Source organism: Prunus dulcis, chromosome 2 (assembly GCF_902201215.1).
Source record: "Prunus dulcis chromosome 2, ALMONDv2, whole genome shotgun sequence".
Lineage (NCBI taxonomy): Eukaryota > Viridiplantae > Streptophyta > Magnoliopsida > Rosales > Rosaceae > Prunus > Prunus dulcis.
Window position 1 is genome coordinate 11832129 of NC_047651.1, and position 15841 is coordinate 11847969.

Consider the following 15841-nt stretch of genomic DNA (forward strand, 5'->3'; position numbering starts at 1 on the left):
TACATTTATGGGATTCTCCAAAAGAATAGATCAAATGCTAACTAAGTCCCTCAGAAATAGGGATAATTAACAAAACAAAAGCAACAGGTAAATATCTAACAATGTTTGAGGCATGGAGGTGATAATATGAACCATGAGTAGGCCTCATCATTTGGCCCACAGACTCATGGGCCGATGGGGGCCCGCTTGGCCCATTGTGAAATAGCTCGGCCTGGCCAATTATGGGCTTTGGGATGGCCCAGCCCGCATTGGGCTGGGCTAGACATGGGCTTCGGTGTCTGAAGCCCAACTCAACTAGCCCACAAAAGCGTAGCCTGTTAGGCCTGCATCCATAAATAATTATATATAAATAAAGATTTAGGATTATGATTATATCACTTGAATCACAAACCGCCCCTTCTTCTTTCATTTTTTGTGTGTGTTACTTGTTTGAAATGTTGTGTTTGATTCCACTAAATTCTGCTCATTTTTGTATCCATTTTTTACATTTGATCACATTGTGTTCTTCATTTTTCTGTGCTGAATCCAACCATATAAAGAACACAAAATTTGAATAAACAGTTGAAAAGTTATAGGTAAAAAACTGGACAAATGTCGAAACTGAAAAATAGAGGAAGTTCATAATTCGTCTTTGCCTAAAACGTGATAAACTGATGATACAGTAGTGATAAAAGGGTGATAGAAATTGTTGTTTGTGCTTATTTTGGATTTCTTGTTTTGTTTCATTTGATTTACTTTTCTTTACTCATTCCTAGTTTATAATTGGATGATTAGCACATTAATTTGTGTCAATTATTAATACAACAATTATATAAATCAAGAATAAGACGAACAATATATAATATCACCAAACATAATCATATCACCAAATATAATCAAACCACCAAATATAATCATGCTTTTCTTGAACTCATCACCAAGTATTTGCATATTTATTCATACCATCCTTTTTCAAAAAATATTTTTATGATACTTATTATTTTTTAAAATTATTTCTTAAAACATGTTAAGGTCTAATTATGATGCAACTGAGTGCCTCTTTTTCAATGGCACATTGTTTCTTTCTCCTCTTCTTCTTCTTCTTTTCGAATGAAGTAGGCCTATTTCGGCTCGGCCCGATGGGCTTTCTCAAGCCCAACCCATGAGTCGAGCCTGGGCTTTGAATTTTCTAAACAAACACAGCCCGACCTGGCCCGTTATTTTTTCTCTTTTCTTTGAAGCGCAGCCCAGCCCAAGCACATTAAATTTAGGCTGGGCCGAGCCCTAACCATGAGGGCTTATCTTCAACTTTTGGGTTAATAAATTAGGAATTGAGATTTTGGGGTTGAGCCCAGTGATTTTATTGGATGGATGGGAGAGATTATGGGAAATTAAATCAAAACGCAGAGTTTTGTTAAAACAAGGGACTTCATAAACCAAATGCTTGAAACCATACTTGTAAGACACATCGTTTCATTAAAGATTCAACAACAGAGAGTAATTAAATGAGGATAACAGTTAGGAGAAGATGATGTAAGCTGTGGGTTATCAAATGTGGGATCTGAGGGGAATTAACTCTTTTCCTTAATGGGTTAACCCATCACCTTAGTAAAAATAGTCCATTGGCACATCCCCTTAGTGAACTGACCCATTACCTTAAAGAATGGCACAAGTGACCAACAAAATATCTAAAAGTCTCCAGCACATGGCTGGAGACAAAACAACTACAAAAGCCAAAGGTTACCTACGTATACAGGTTGCTGGGAATCTCTAGCACTGGCCAAAGACAAATCCCAACACAAGCCATCTTAAAAACCAAAGGATACTTGAGCAAAACACCCTTTAGACCAGTGCCCTTACCCATTCCTTTCTCTCACCAGCTCTTGCCATGGAAGAGGGAAGGAAAGAAGGTAAGGAGGTAGCCAAGCAGCTGCAGGAAAGCCTTAGAGCTCCCAAAAATCTTGTCTTTGTGTATTTGGACAGAGGAAGATTTCATAAAATGGGATGAGTTAAAGGGAGAGAAGAGAAATGAAAGGGGAAACTTGGCAAAATGGGAGAGAAACCATTAGGGTTTCTTGGAAAGGAGGAGCTTCCAACGCCTATAAAAGGGAGGCACTTTCTACCCAACAAAACAACTCAAAAAAAGGCAAGCAACACACATCCAGAGAGCAAGCTTCATCTCTCATCCCTTAAACCTCTGCAATTTCGAGCCCCATTCCTCTATCTTCTATAATTTTCTCCTTTGGTAAATCATTCCAGAGCTTGACAGAGCTTTCGTCAAGCTGCCGGAAACTACTCAACACACTCATTGTTATTCCCCCATCTCTCTCTCTCCAACGAACCCCATTAGAATCCTTTCCCCTTGCCTTAAAAACTCTGTTTCTTATAGGAAATCACAGCTCTTTCTCTTTCTCATGCTAAACTCATGAATGCTCAGCTCTCACGCCACAAGCTTCTCATGCCAAGCCAAGAATTTATATGTAAGCGATTGTTGGTTTCATTGATGAAGAAGACCAAGGTGTTTCCTAAGGCTCAGCTACCCTTTTGAAACAATCTTGGGGTCTGATCCTTGAACTCAGACTCAATGGGCAATTTCGTACATTTGACACTTTACAGTAGCCTAGGCTCATTAGTAGTTGCCGGAACAAAAAAGCCCCTACACATCTATACTTATTGATTGCCTTCTCTTTATCTCTAAGAGCATTTGGTGTGGTGAGGTAGATGACTCTAATCTTGGAGCCTTAAGGTGAAGGAGTCAAAATCAAGAGAAAGAAAAGGCTTTTCCAACAAAGGTCTTCATTCTTGAGAAATCAAGAAAATGTCATCAAGGGTAAAGATCTATTCCCCTTTTCCCTTTTCTATTTGTGTTCAAAGAGACTAGGCTAAGATATTTGGTTTAAAATGAAAAAGATTTAGCTCAACTAGTATAAACAAAATGAATCCGCCATTTAGAATGTTTTTGTTGTATAGGTTGTGGCTAAAGTTCATTTCCTAGGCATTAGATGCTTGTTTCCTTCACCAAGTTGGTCGAACAAAAACAAGCGGGTAGGGAAGAGAACAAGATTGTGTTAATGAGACATAGACATCTGCAAGCCATACTCTAAGTCAGTCGACGATCCGTTTGAGGTTAGGTCTAAGAACCAATGTGCGCTAGAGGCTGGGCCCACAGTCCAATGTCCAAGCTGGCTTGGGCCTACAAGGAAGTATCCATTCTAGGCTGGGTCCACAAGGAGCTGGAGTTCGTGAACAATTGTGTGTCGAACGTAACAACTGACACTCACCAACCCGCTCGAGAACCAACACATGGCAACAAGTCGTAGAAGAATCCTCACAGGCTCAATCTCTTAATATGCCCCATGGGCAAAACAACCAAGGGGATCGTCCCTTGGAAGCTAAGGAGGAAGTTAACCAGTGGCGCTCAGGGCACCGAAGACACCGACCTGAGCCACCGGCCCTGTAGGCAGAATATGTCGAAAGGCTAGTAAATGATTGACTCCAACGTCTCCAACTTAAGGGAAGCACGGAGGAGGCCTTGTACATGGAACTTGATTGAGGTAACTCCTAGCCCTTCACCAGCGTGGTGGAGCAGGCAACACCTCTGAAGCGGTTCGCAGCACTGTCTATCATACCGTTCAAGGGGGACTTTGACCCCGAGAGCCATTTGAAGCACTTCAAGAGCCCCATGATCTTGTGCAAGGCAGATGACGTCCTGATGTGCAAAGTGTTCGCAATGACTTTGCGAGGAGCAGCTCAAGACTGGTTCCACACTCTATGGTCCACATCGATAGGCAGCTTCAAGGAGTTCGCCCTCATTTTCACAAAGGAGTACACCTCCTACAGGACGGTGAGAAAGCACCCAGACCACCTGTTCAACCTGTGCAAAAAGGTAGACGAGTCCCTTTGAGACTATCTCAAAAGATTCAAGGCTGAAAAGGCGAACATCATAGGATACAATAATTTAATTGCAACCTCAACTTTCAAGAAGGGCTTGCCAACCAAGAACGAGCTATACTGTGAGCTAACCATAACTTTGAGCTAAACCTTGGTAGAAGTCTTTGCAACAGCAGAACGCTACGCACTCTAGGACAATAACCATATTGTTGTGAATAAAGTCAGCGAGTAAGCTGACCACCCGACAAGGCAGTCAAGCCAAAAGAACAAGAAGTTCGAACACAAAATCCAAGAAGAAGTCCCAAAAACAGAAACCTTCATTGAGTTCACTATCCCGATCCACCAGATCCTGACATAAGTGAAGGACAAACTGTGGGTGAAGAGGCATGTTCTTGTTAGCAATTCTTTGGGCAGTGGGATTTAAAAATGCTTCAATTTTTGTGCAAAGATTTGCATACGGAGGATTTTATACCTACATTTTCTTGTTGAAAGTAATCTTTGTTCCCTTTTCCATTTCAATTTCTATATTGTTTCTGTGGTTCTGGTATGGAAATTAACGATACTTCTTTATCTTTTGAGTTGCTCTGCCGGATCGGTCGCTCAAGACCTTTGGTTTCTACCCCGACCCGATGAAAAAATGGGATCACTTCTTATGGACTTGTTGAGAATGATTCTGATGATGTTTATACTTTATAGTTAAACTGGATTTAGATGTTTACTTTCACTATGTGCTTGTTAGAAATAATTTGAGCAATATCTTTGTTTGTCTAGTTACCTTGGTCCTATCTGGATGAAAATTAATTTCTCTTGTTTTGTTTTCCATTGTTTTGATGTTTACTTTCTCTCTGTGCTTGTACTGAAGAAAACATGGATGTCAAACAAGAAAATGATGAGAATGTCATTCCTAACACACGTACTTCTACACATCCATTAACTTCAACTTACGACTTGCATCCAAATAAGAAAGCGAAAAAAGTTACATTGACACGAGCAATTGGCCAGACCGGAATCTTACCAAAGGATTTTTCGGCAAGTCAAATGAAACCGCAACTCATAGGAAAGGAGGTACTTGCAATGGTCTCGAAGATATTGAACCTCAATAGTTTTGAAGGGCGTACGAATATTATTGAATGGTAATCCAGAAGAGTTCTCTATATTGAAATTGTTAGAAATTTAATATTAACTAATATTAATTTTCCTATTTGAATGGAAATTAATAAAATTTATTGGGTTAAAGACATGACCCTTGGGTTAAAGACATCTTCACATGGGGGGTGACAACTCTTCAAACCAAGGGATGCATTGTTTGGGGTGACAACTCTTCAGACCAAGGGATGCATTGTTTGCCTTTTTCAGATTGAGATACCTTTTTGGAAAGGGTATTTCATCATCTATAAATAGAGCAATCCTCCTGCAGTTTTAATCATTCAATCAATTCTCTACATACATACTTTCATATATAGAGAATATTAGAGTTTTCATAAAGAGATGTTCCTGCATAATTTTGGTTCAAAGTTCCTTGTAAATTGTAGTGCTTCTTTCATAAGGAGAGGAGTCGTTGTATCCTGGGAGGCGAGCGCTAGTGAACCATAAGCACCAGTGTGGGGCGTAATTCGTCTTAAGGTCAGAGTGTCCAACACTTGCCTCGACTCAATTAAGGTTCTTCTGATTCAATTCTCCTTTTGTAAAAATCTGTTTTATGTACAGTATTTATTATGTTTATTTTATAGCAATTTAGCACTCATATTTCCAACAATCTTAAGACGAATTAAATCTGTGTTAATTGCTATATATATTAGTCTCTGTTTATGCATTTAGATGAAAAGGTGCAAAACAGTTTAAAATTGATGCGTATGTCAGCCTTATTGCATTACTGACCTAAGTTTTTAAAGTACGATTTTTTGTCTGTATCTCAAGTGCCTTACTGCATTGATGACTTTAGTTTTAATTAGTTGATTATTCTATATAAAGTTTATTTCCTTTAATTAACATTGATATTAACGCTGCAAACAGACGGCAATCACTTTTTAATTGTTTTCCCTTTTTAGTTGGTTTTCTTTTCCTTTTGTCTTATATACAATTTAAAGTTGGATTAATAGAAGCCTTCAGTTAGTTTCTTTTGTTTTATACAATTCAAAGTTGAACAAATCTAAGTTACAGTTCAGAAATTTGCAAAATTTTTGTTTTGTAAATTGTGTGGGACTTTGTTACTCTGTATGAGAAATGAGAAGGCATAAAGGACTATGTTAACAATCATAGATCATGCCAGCAACCATGTTGGTCATGGTTAGAAACCAGTCAAAGTATTTCGAGTGAGGCACTTGGTATGAAAACTTTGAGGCTTCAAAGGGGGAAAGCTAATTAGTAGTTCTATTACAAAGAGCCTAAGAAGTGAAGATATTTTAAGAATAAATATCCCCATTGCCTTACCCTATGTATAAATTGATGTGCACTTTCTAAAGGAAAATTAGTTTTATAATGATTTGCTTTAATCAATTAATGAGGGTATGGTAACTAGATCATGTTAATTACATTATAACATGGTTCTATTACTAATGCAACATTAAATTGATTTAAAGGAAATTATAAACTAATACTATAATACTATAGAACTATTATCTCATTCTTTAAGGATAAAGTAAAAGTTTTCTACTTCTTAGGCATATGAAAAAAAATGATTAACATGTTGCTTAATACCTTCCACAGTTATGTGAAAATTGAGGGGGTGACAAACATGAAGGAAAATTTGGAATTCTATTTCCTAACAGAGAAAATGGAAGTTTTCTAGATTAGTTCATAAGCACCACATTTTTGTGGAGAGAGGCTTTGATGTTCACAAGAGTTTAAATTTCTCTTATACAACGTACTTCCTATAAGTACCACAAATGTGGGGGTGTCTAACTGAGTATTAGAAGGTTACTCATTTGACACAATTATTAAGTCTCAACAAAATAAATTAAACGTTCAACGTAGTATAACTACTCTTGAATGGAATTTATTTCCATATAAATTAGCCATAGTGGATACCCAACCTAAACGTTCAAAATAAATTAGCCATAGTGGATACCCAACCTAGCTGACTGGAGATCCCAAGATCTAGGTTCAAAAGGGACAACCAAATTATGGATGACTAAGTAGTAGCACTGCCGAGATTACATCTCCTACCATGTCCTATGATGAAACAGTGCTGCATGTAGCGTGTTTTAGGGTAATCTTTGATTTTAATGATTCCTATAGCTTGGAAATCCGAGTAGGGTAGTGTAGGATACTCTTAATAGGAAGTCACCTATGTGAGTGTGAAATAAGGCCGTTTCTATGAGAATTTTTTAAGGCTTGAATTCTCTAAAGCTCTCATGAATACCAAGAATCGCTCAGGGCCAAAACGAGCACAACCGATCGAACCAGATATGTTTAGAAGGGTGTTGTGTGAGTGCTATTGTCTGGGTTTGCACAAACGGCTGAACAGTTCAAGACATCATGTTCACTGATTAGCCAAGTAAATCCAATAGTATTTCACTATGGAAGGTTAAAGGCCAAAAGCTACCTATCCAGATGCAGTATTCTTCTAATAGGGACTCTCTCTAGTGTCTTCATTTTCTTGTTTGCATGTTGTTGAGTCAATTTCCATTCATATGGGTGATTGTTGGAAATTTAATATTAACTAATATTAATTTTTCTATTTGAATGGAAATTAATAAAGTCCATTGGGTTAAAGACATGACCCTTGGGTTAAAGACATCTTCACATGGAGGTTGACAACTCTTTAAACCAAGGGATGCATTGTTTGGGGTGACAACTCTTCAGACCAAGGGATGCATTGTTTGGGGTGACAACTCTTCAGACCAAGGGATGCATTATTTGCACTTTCAGATTGGGATACCTTTTTGGAAAAGGTATTTCATCATCTATAAATAGAGCAATCCTCCTGCAGTTTTAATCATTCAATCAATTCTCTACATACATACTTCCATATATAGAGAGCATTAGAGTTTTCATAAAGAGAAGTTCCTCCATAATTTTGATTCAAAGTTCCTTGTGAATTGTAGTGCTTCTTTCATAAGGAGGGGAGTCGTTGTATCCTGGGAGGCGAACGCTAGTGAACCATAAGCACCAGTGTGGGGCGTAATTTGTCTTAAGGTCAAAGTGTCCAACACTTGCCTCGACTCAATTAAGGTTCTTCTAATTCAATTCTCCTTTTGTAAAAATCTGCTTTATGTGCAATATTTATTTTGTTTATTTTATAGCAATTTAGTCAATCTCAATCCTGAAGGTAACTTTCTTCCTAAATACTGATCCAATTATTTCTCACAATAACCAATACTAGGAGTAATATTATTGTTCTCTCAATTAGTTCTATATGTTTTCCTTGCAGATTATTTTATTTACTTGATATTTTATGTTGTCATATGCAGATTTTCTTAATCGAATCATCTCTTGTTCCGGGCACATGGTAGAAAATGTGTTTTGTGGATGCCTTGTCATAATTGTGCAAACGAAGCATTTGATGAGGAAAAACTCAATGCCTAAACAGACTTTTTGTATTTTGTCCCCCTTGTAATACTTCTATTCTATTTTTAAGATTGTGTTAGCTAGGCGTACGAGATGAGTGTGTGGATCAAACAGATGGATCGAGAAAATCTCACCTTTACACACATAATTAAGCTTCGATTCCGTGTATTGACATGATTGTTAGAGTTTAGATTTTAGATTTTCAGTCTCATCAAGTTGGTATTTGCATAGATCAATGCCCCATCCATTAAAGGCAACCCTTCAAATTTTAAATATGAAAGTCTAATTTTCCCTAGCATAAAATAGCTATTTGAGTCCAAAGAATTTTATAAAAGAAAAATTTATTCTTTGGGTTTGGATTTTTAAAAATAGACCTATCAAATGAGTTTTTTGAGCTTTGAACTTAAAATCTGTTTTTGAGTTTATAAAATGGAATCCAAGTAAAATACCAAACAGGCCCTTAACCTTTCTCACTAGAACTCTGATCTAACCAAACAGTTCAACTACATGATTCATCATATATTCATTTTTAAGGAATCACATACACATGAGTTTCATATATAGGAGGAAGGAATAACTACATGGCATAGTGCCAATTTTTTTTTTTTTGAAGGACATCTCCTATTGAGAGGGGCGATAATATACTAAACTCACACACACAACACAGATGTTATGACTCAAATCCAGAACTTTACCAAGAAAAAGAAAACAATTACTCCAAACCACTGCACTAATGAGTCCAAATCACTACACTATTGAGTCTTTTGCATAAGTGCCATTTTATTGAAGGAAAGAAAAAAGCTCTGGATTTGTCTCTACTTTGGGCCGAAAACGCCTACTGGATTCCTCTGGGCCGTTAATTCTTCCTCCCAACTTTCTCACCTTCTTTGTCCCTCAACAAATTATTTACCGAAGGCGTTCCAAGCGACGTGGTGAAGTTGATTTTCGCGCCTCATGCAAGGGTTTTCCGAGACCGATTCAGGCAGCTCTGAACCAGAAGACTTGTCTAGAAACTGAGCGTTTCATTCCTCGTTGGCTTTACATTCTCTGTTTATATGATCTCCATTTCAAATTCATTAGTTTTGCTGTCAAATATGCCTTTTGTTTTAGATAAGAGAACTAAAGGAAGCAGACGCTATGTTCCTCAGAAGAATTCTGTAGCATATGCATTGTTGATTACACTTTACAGGTAAACTGGAATTTTTCTTTAGCTAATATGCACTGCAGTGCACTCTCACACAGCTGTGGTTGAATTTCTTTTGTCACATTTTTTGTTGTTGTGAAATTGGAGTTTTCTGATGTTAAGTTATCATCCTGGGAATTGGAAATGGGAATGAATTTATGCGTAAATAGGATCTTATCGATGCAGCTGAAGCAAGTAGGCTTTCTCGTGTGCCAATAAGGTATGTTAATTTATGATATTAGTTCTGTAATTATTTTTTATTTTATTTTTGTTTATTTGGGTTTAATTTGAATGTATGTGATGTTTTGAGACTGGGTTCTCTGCTCTTTAGGCCAGAGAAGGGAAAGGGAAAAGCTGGACGCTTTGGGAGTTCTGCAAGGGAGTGTTATAGTGGATGGTCCTGCATGAAGACATTGATATCCAAGAGACTGGTTATCAAATCAAGTTGCCCAGCAAAGTATTTCTTTTGTTTCTACATTTCTTTCTCATGTTTTGTTATGCTGTCTAGAAATTTAATATTTATCTTATATCAATTTTCTGCCTCTGTACTTGTAAATTTGAATGGCAAGAGCTCTCGCCTTATGAACTTCACAAATTTACACAGAACAAGGAAAAATGAACCACATGGTCTTTATGAAAAATGAATTACTTACAAAATCATTCAAAACTAAAAGTATATAGTAGGAAAGATCTGTTTTCATATAAATGATCATTTACAGATGGACTATCATGTGAAATTTATTAGAATCGTTGTTGTACAGTTAGTTCTTTTCTGTTTAATGGAAGCATGTCTTGTCAAACCGGCAATGGGCAAATATTTTCTTGTTAGGTAATTGACATTTGAGTTGATTACAGGCTTAAGCAAATAATGATACTACTAGCTATGGAACCTTGTTCGTGGTATGGTTAGGTTCAACCTGATTTAGTACTTGCTTGAACCAAATGTTTAGAAATCATGTATTATGGCGAGCAGTTCTTATAAACGTAGACCTGGAAATTGTCAAGTTACAGTTTGATTGCATTTTTGCTATTAGAAGATGGTAATGCATGTAGAAACTGCAGGTACATGCTTAGTCAAGAAGGTCAGGAAGCTGCACGTGAATGTCTCATGAGGTCTAGTATGGAAAACCCCATTGAAAAAACTGCTAATGCTAAAGTGCTTTCTGTTCTGGATGTGGACAATATTTCATATCAGGAGCTTGCTCATCGTGACTCAGCCACGGAAATGATGTTGTTATCCCCTACTGTGAGTAGGTGGAAGAAATCATTTGATATTCCACGGCTATACATTGTGAAGGTATGTCTCTTACTAGCTTTTTAATTTTATCTTGACTTGTGGACTGGGAATAATAATCAGTTTCGATCTTCATTGATTTATTATAATTGCTGACACCCTCCTTTCCAAGATTAAACTTTTAACTAAAGAGTTTGGTCTTGGTTGCTTAGTTCAGTTTAGACCTTCCCTCTGATTTGGGTTTTCTTTTTCCCTCATGTCAAGTGATATGGACCCACTTTCCTTCCCCTTATTTCTTCCCATCCTTTGAAGCTCAAAGGGGAGTCATTTAAGTAGATTTATATGCTAAAATGTTGATAAGAAATGTGTTACAATTATTTTGAGATGAATGAAGTTAGTTTGGAAATGATTCCTGGTAATATTTTGAACAGAGAAAGTTGTTTTTATTTTTTATTTTTTGCTTTTTTTGTGCACAAAAATTGACTGCTTAGTATTTTAAGTGGGTCTTGTTTTCCGAGGAAAAAATTTCATTTTATTTGACTGCCTACATCTGTTTGTTTGTGAAATTTCAGCTGAGGCTTCTTCAAGGCTTCTTCCAAAATATACCTATGTGGCAGAACCATGAATCGTATATGAGGCTTAGATTCTTTGGATCCTTGTTAATAAGTTTGATGCCTTCTTTGAATTGTTATATATCTGAAAATATCATGTTAGTAAGAGTCACATGCGAATTTTAGTTGTAGATTTGCAACACTGAAGTAGGAACTTCTATGGCGCTTCTTTATTAGATTTGAAAGTCACCTTTTCGAGTTCTGTTGAACACTGCTGAGTGTACTGTTATATGATGCTCATTGATTCGTTGATTTTCTTAGAGTCATCCTGTGCCCAAGTCTAGATCGGATGATTTCAAAGCAAGTTCAAATGTCTTTTCCTTGACCCCTCTAAGCTTTGGGGAGACATTTGAAGATGCATATGAAGTGATCTTGATTTCGGATGATTGAGAGCAATTTGCCACTCGGGGGTCAGTAACTTATTTCTTCTGCCATATTTCTTTTCATTTTGAAGCTAGTGAAAGATACTTCTTGTTCTTTCTCGACTTCAAAAGAGTTTTGTGGTTAAGTAGTAATTATTTCATAATGAAAGACAAAGCAATAATTTATCAAATTAATTTAAAGATTTACGAATAAAAAGAGAAGAATCAAAGAGTGGGAGAAGATGAAGGCTGAACAGAATTAAAACATAAATATCCCCCAGTCTTCTTCTCCGATCAATCCCTAGCCCTCTTACCACCTCAATTGCTCGAAGGGAGGGAGATCAATGAGAGAGAAGAGAGAGGGGCGGTTGTGAGTGAGAGCATCTTCCCCTGTGTATTCCTGAATTTTTTAGATTTATCATGTCATCATGTCTGTGTCGTGTTGTAACCGGTCTCCCTTTGATGTACTCTTCATGTTGGATTCTTGCTATTGTACTATGCTCAATACTAGTGTTTAGTCCTATTCTTTGTCCATTGTTTTGCTAGTGTTTATAAAACTTATGTCTAGTTTTTCTAATACTTTCATTGAACATTAACTACATTTTGAACTGTTGAGTATCCTTTTCATATGTTTTACTTTGTATCAGTTTCACAAAACATGGCAACTTTTGGTTCTGCTTTTTGTTACTTTTTGTGTGTTTGTATTGTGTTGACATATTTTGCTACTTCATGATTGAGTCAGCTGAAACTTTTAAATACAACGAGGAAACTTGTCATGTTTCCCTCTTCAGTTATGACTATGAGATAGTCTTTTATGTAATGGCACAGTAAATTCTGTGAAGCTAAGCTAATGGCCTTTTTTATGAAAAGTATATACCTGTAGAATTGTCAGTTCAGTAATATATTGCAAGTGTGTAATTATTTTGCATTTATTTTTGTTTTTCTTGTTACTTTTTGGTTTGTTCCCGCATTTACCGTGAATTTAGAGTATGCAGTTTTGAGAACCTAAGACATTGCAACTGGGGCTTATTTTGGCCTTCTATAGAGCAAAAACCCCACCATGGGACTTTGGTTTCCCCTATATGAAGCACTCAACTGAGTTGATCCATTCATCCTTGGATAAGTAAGTAAGTTTCATTTTCACCTCCCTGGGACATCTTAGTAAGGCTGCATGTCTCCTCAGTGGCCTAATTCTTGCCTAGGCTTTGCAAAATCTCTCCACTTGCTTTGAGTCCTATAATTAAACTCATCAAATAGAAGGCTGAAAACAAAATTTATTTTTACTGAATATATATACACCTATTGAAGATTTGTAACATTTTTCTGTGCTCATGTCAAGGATGACGAATTTGAAAGGTAGCAATATATCTCCCATACGTGTATACATGTACCTAGGCAAGTACCTTGTTGCCTGTTTGTTTTTGGCCAGATGCACTTCTGGTATTCCTGGTGACCATCTAAGCTCTTATTTTCCCAGTCTATGTAGACTGTGTTGTTTGGTAGGTATTGAAGATAAACATTTGTTTGCTTATTGAAAGTAGATGAATCAAAAATATGGGTGGAAAACATGTACGCATGTTGTGTGGAAAACAGTACTTGAATGACAATAGGATATCATCCTGACTATGTTTGTGCAAGGATACTGTGATGCACCACAAGGGTTGTGACTGACTACAACTGATTAGTTATGACTAAACAATGATTGGTTTGTCTTTGTTTCTTATTTATTTTGTTTTCTATTTATGCTTGGCTCTTTTGGCTCCAATATTTACTAGAGAAATTTGTGTACTTCTAGTGTGTTTTACATGCATTTGATGGTTTAGCTTTCCTAGAATGTTGGATTTAGTCTAGGTTCTTTGTCATCATATATTGTTACTGTGAAATAATATTATTTTTATGTTATGCTGATGTGCTTGGTCTTTCCGTTGCATATATTAGAGGTGTGGACTTAAGAAACTGATATCTTGTGGAAGGTGATCCAAATTGTTCTGAAGCTGCAGAAAGCATTAAAACACCGTAAGCATTCCTGTAATATTCTTAATGGCTCCATTTCTTCCTGCATGACTATAGATTTTAGTGTGTCTCATCATGTTTAAACTAGGAAAGTAAACCTCTGGCTTTGGTTAAAAGGTCTATGGTATGTACTTTTTTGATCTTGTTATGAAAAACTAAAGATTTACGCAAGATATAATTCTCATCTTGCGCAGCTGTTTCACAACTGAAATTTTGGAGGGATTTGATGTTCAGAGAACCATTGGCTTGGTTGATACATTGAAGAAGTATGTTTATCTTTTGATAAAGAACTGTGTAAATTACTCCGTAGCTCGTTGAATCAACATTTATGACAGTTTGTTTCTCGCTTGGTCTAGAAGTAGGATATTTGTAGTGACAAAGTGATGAGCAAGACTTACATCTTGAGTTTTGAAACGCAGGTCCCCCAGGTAACCGAGGAAGTTGCCTTAGCTGTTCTGGATTTGTACTCGACACTTTTATCTTGCCCGTGCCTACTCTCTACTTGTAAGTCCAAGCAACACCATAATAATGGAAAGGCTAGATATTAGGGATTGTTTAGCAACATCTACTCTCTACTCTCTATTAGAGTTGCAAGGCCCTATTACATAATAATTTAATTGAAGACTATTGCCCATCGATATATGTGAACTAATCAGAAAGAGAGTTTTTTTGGAGTTTATCAATCAGAAAGAGATTTTTTAGTCTGAAAAAGAAAAAAAGAAAGCACAAGTTACCCATGATAATAGGCGCCAACCGAATCCTAATCCTCCTCTCCTACTAAGTTTCCTATTTGTACCAAAAGATCAAGGCAACCTAATTGCAATTGATTTGGATTCTAACTTCTCTTTGAACAAGGCTTTGGAGTGGGGCAGGCTATAATATAAACCCTAGAATTGTAGTTGGCCTTTGTATCCATTAGTTTCTTAAACGGTTTATTGCTTCTTGTTAGCCATGTCTGCAATTCAAAGTTCATACAACGAGAATAACAGAGATTCCCCGAAAACATTATTGGGGTTGTGTTTGTTTTGTTGCACAGTGGTTGCTCTTACTTTGTATGCCTGCTTGAGTGTGGAAGAGCCAAAAGGCCCTGAATTCAGCATCAACGGTGCTTATCTTACCCGATTTAATTACACCGAAACCAACCATACTCTCTCCTACAAGCTCCCCCTCAACATCACCCTCACAAACCCTTACAAGGATCCCTTTGAGTTGATTGACACCCAAGTCACTGCATACTATCAAAAATAAAGATTTGGCATTGTCACCTTGATCGACAGCCAGACAACGCCTAGAAGCCAATAATACAACCATCTTTCAGAATGCAGTTGTTCAAGGGTGGAAGCCTATGGTGTTTGAGGAACCCTTGCTTCTCAATACTACTCGCCTTTACAGTATTGACGTGGTGATTGCTTTCAAAGATAAGAATCAGGTGATTGGCGGTGAGGTCATGTGCAATCTAAATGTTCCTTTTGAGTTTTAACGAAATATCTTGCAATGGTTACAAGTCTACAAAGTGCTTCCAGGTTTTTCTTGAATATTTATGATTGCCATTTGCAGCCCTCCAGAAGTACGCTCGAAACATTGATGTGTTAGTTAATTTCAATTTTCAACTCGTGCTTAGCAAATATTGTCAATTTTCAACTTGTGCTTAGCCAAACCTTTTGTAGTTAACTCAATCATTACGTTGGAACTCTCATGGCACCATGGTAGGGATCTCGAGCTTCTCTATTTAGAGATTGTGTATTTACTCGCATTTCATAAAATATGGACCATCCAAATAATTCAATGCGTGAGAACACACCCACTTAATAAGTTTGCAATTTTCTTTAAAATTGACGTTAACGGTCCCTTTTACGGGAAAAAAAAAACAAAATAAAAACGGCTAACAATCCCTCCATCTTCGTTGCAGTAGCACCTACTCCTTGTTCTTCCCCCTTTATAATTGGTCTTTCTTTTTTCTCTTCTTTATTTTTCTCTTTTGGCTTCTTTGTAGTCTAACCCCAATTAAACGACCAAGCCCTCGCTATCAGACTAGCAATCAATTGAAATATGTTCCTAA

General features: G+C 36.9%; 1 long non-coding RNA gene across 3 annotated transcripts; it reads left to right on the top strand.

Moving 5' to 3' along the window:
* Positions 1–9173: 9173 nt before the first annotated feature.
* On the top strand, positions 9174–15410 carry LOC117617343. 3 transcript variants are annotated; one of them, XR_004584327.1, is made up of 8 exons: positions 9174–9568; positions 9733–9782; positions 9894–10019; positions 10625–10859; positions 13708–13785; positions 13977–14048; positions 14202–14286; positions 14819–15410. It is a non-coding gene; the product is annotated as an uncharacterized LOC117617343 (long non-coding RNA). The 3 variants fall into 3 exon arrangements; XR_004584326.1 differs by lacking the exon at positions 14819–15410 and having other exon boundaries at positions 14202–14639; XR_004584328.1 differs by lacking the exons at positions 13977–14048; positions 14819–15410 and having other exon boundaries at positions 14202–14639.
* The last annotated feature ends 431 nt before the right edge of the window (positions 15411–15841 follow it).